General features: G+C 44.8%; 1 pseudogene; it reads right to left on the bottom strand.

Annotated features, from left to right (window-relative positions):
* Window positions 1–347: 347 nt before the first annotated feature.
* Window positions 348–2837, bottom strand: LOC126960690 (60S ribosomal protein L14-like; annotated as a pseudogene).
* Between the last annotated feature and the right edge of the window lie 331 nt (window positions 2838–3168).

Here is a 3168-nt window from a genome sequence, read left to right on the forward strand (position 1 = left end):
CCAAAGTGCTGGGATCACAGGCGTGAGCCACTGCACCCAGTCAATCCTTTTTATAAAGACAAAACAGGAGTCTCTCCCACCTCACAATTCAGCCCTTGCGTAGCGGTTGAGTGCCAGTAGCTTCACTCACACCTGCCAGGGTCATAAGGAATGTTTCTTATTTTTGAAGCACATTCTCTGGTTTTCTTTTTTAACACACAAACATATTTTTAATATAGTTCTAAAAGAAGAAAAAGCAGGTCATAAAACTGTCATGTTTTCCTAATATTTTATTATTTTTATTATTATTATTTTTTAGATTTGCCAGCATGTCAAAAAGAACCTTTATTACTTTTTATAATTGCCTCTTATGCTTTCTTGTCCAATATCTTTGGAGCAGGAGCCTCTGTGGCAGGTGTTTCTTCTATTGTAGGGCTGGACCCTTTTTTGTTATTGTTTTGTTTTTTTGAGATGGAGTCTCACTCTGTCATCCAGGCTGGAGTGTAATGGCATGATCTCGGCTCACTGCAACCTCTGCCTCCCGGGTTCAAGTGATTCTCCTGCCTCAGCCTCCCGAGTAGCTGGGATTACAGGCACCTGCCACCACACCTGGCTAATTTTGTATTTTTAGTAGAGATGGGGGTTTCATCATTTTGGCCAGGCTGGTCTTGAACTCCTGACCTCGTGATCCAGTCATCTCGGCCTCCCAAAGTGCTGGGGTGACAGGTGTGAGCCAATGCACCTGGCCAGAGCTGGAACTTTTTGACCCTTCTGAGCTTTTGGAGCCGGTGTCTCTGTGGATATAATCATCTTCTCACTCTACTTGGCAGGTGTTTCTTCTATTTTAGGAGCTGGAGCTTTTTGACTCCTCTGAGATTTGGAGCAGGTGCTGCCTTCTGGCCTGTGGCTTTCTTGGGAGGAACCTTCTGGACTGGCGCCTTCTTACCCGCAGCGGTCATCTTTTTCACTGGAACTTCAGCAGCAGCTGCAGCAGCAGCTGTACCCCTTAGCAGCAGGTGTTTTTTTTAGGAGAAGCTTTCAGGAGAGCTGCCTTTTGAAGCTTCTTGACTTTACTCTTGATGATTCTGTTCCTCCTTTTCTTTGCCTTCATAACTTTAAAATGATCGAGGTCTGTCATCTTGGCTTTTTGGAGAAGCTTTCAGGAGAGATGCCTTTCGAAGCTTTTTTTTTTTTTTTTTTTTTTTTTTTTTTTCTGAGATGGAGTTGTGCTCTGTTGCCCAGGCTGGAGTGCAATGGTATAATCTCAGCTCACTGCAACCTCCACCTCCCAGATTCAAGCACTTCTCTGCCTCAGCTTCCTGAGTAGTTGGGACTACAGGCACCCACCGCTACGCCCGGCTAATTTTTGTAATTTTGGTAGACACAGGGTTTCTCCATGACGGCCAGGCTGGTCTCGAACTCCTGACCTTGTGATCCACCTGCCTCAGCCTCCCAAAGTGCTGGAATGACAGGCCTGAGCCACTGTGCCCAGTCTTGAAGCTTCTTAACTTCATGCTTGATGGTTCTGTTCCTCATGTTCTTTGCCTTCAGAACTTTAAAATAATTGAACTCTTGTCATTTTGCTTTTCTTTTCTCTGGCTTCCATCTCCTTGGCCCATCGTGTGACTACACATTCTGTATCGATGTGTAGCTTCTGCCAGGCCGTCGGACGTACCTCTGGTGGGCAGGGTGTGGAAACTTGAGGAGGACATCAGTGAGCTGCCTCTGCTTGAAATGTGTGGCCTGTCTCCTCCTCTGAGTGCACGGTCCATCAGCCAAAGCCCTGTTCTCATCAAAAACATCTACATTCGTGACCAGTTTTCCCCAAATCTGCTGCTTAATTCTTTTAGAAATTTTTATTTTGAACTCATTTTAGACTTGCAAAAAAGTTGTTCTTACAACTTTGTAACATTAGATTTCCTTAATGTAAACATTTCACATAACTCGAGCGCAATTACTCAAACCAGAAAATTAGCTTTGGTACAATACTGTTCACTGTAGACTTCATTTGAATTTCACCAGTTTTTAAATTAATATCCCTTTGTTTTCTGCATCAAGATCCTATCAAGGATTTCTTATTGTGTTTACTCCTCATTTCTCCATAGTCTTCCCCAGTCTGCGGCAGTTTCTCATGACCTTGACACTTTGGAAGGGCAGTGATCAGTTATTTTATAGAACATTCTCTAGTTTGGATTTATCCCTGCTGTCTTTAACTACAGATGCATGTTCTAGGTCCTGCCTTCTTCCCTTATCAAGCAGAAGGCCACTGTCTTCCAACACTCTTACCTTCTGTGCAGAAGTCTGAGGCCAGCCCGCTATTTTGTTATCTTTAATGAGGCTCTTCCTAGATCGGCATGCAGAGAAGCCTAGGATGCATATGGCCTTCATTTTCCTTCTCCTGGTATGACCCAGAGTAGCAGGTGTAGGGCCACCCCATGGAGTGGCTGTAGCAATGCAGCGTTTGCCTATTCCTTCTTCAGCCCTGCCTCCCTCACAGTGGGTGCCGAAGGACCTTATAGGAGATTGTACAGCAGGAACCCCCCACAATTGCAGTTGCATAGCAGGGATCCTGTGTTTATTTCTCAGGTGCCACCTACTCTACAGATGCTGGTGCTTTGCCAGGTTGGCTTCGGATGTGCTGGGCACCTCTTCATTCAGCATCTGACTTGGTGCTCAAGTTTTACTGTACTTGGCAACCATCTCCATATGCACTTGTGTCTTTGTGACAGATATTTACTTATTTCATCAATGTTACATTCACGATTTTGTTTCTCCTCCTCTTTGAAGTCTTCTGGTGTTGTAAGAGAGAAGAGGGCATTAAAATCTTACTCTTTTGTTTTCAGTGCGGAAGCTGCCATTGCAGGCCTGTTGATGGGTAGGTCATTCCTGAGGTCCTCTAAGGCAGGTGTCTTATGTCAGAGGTGGAAGCAAGCTGAGGCAAAGGCGCTGTACAGATGGTGGGTTATTCAGAGCCCCTCATCACATACTACTTTTGCCTTGATGAGGACCTCTGGAGCCTACTCATGGAAACTGCTTCCTGAATGACTGACCTCCACCTGTCTACAACATGCACTCACTTGCTCTACAAAGAACCCCAAATACAAAAGTGTGGCAGGTGAGCCTCAATATTGATCTGTCTTTCCATCAACAATAACTGCCCTTGGTTTTCTAATTAAGCCATTTAGAGTA

The sequence above is a fragment of the Macaca thibetana genome, chromosome 8, assembly GCF_024542745.1.
Source record: "Macaca thibetana thibetana isolate TM-01 chromosome 8, ASM2454274v1, whole genome shotgun sequence".
NCBI classification, from domain to species: Eukaryota; Metazoa; Chordata; class Mammalia; order Primates; family Cercopithecidae; genus Macaca; species Macaca thibetana.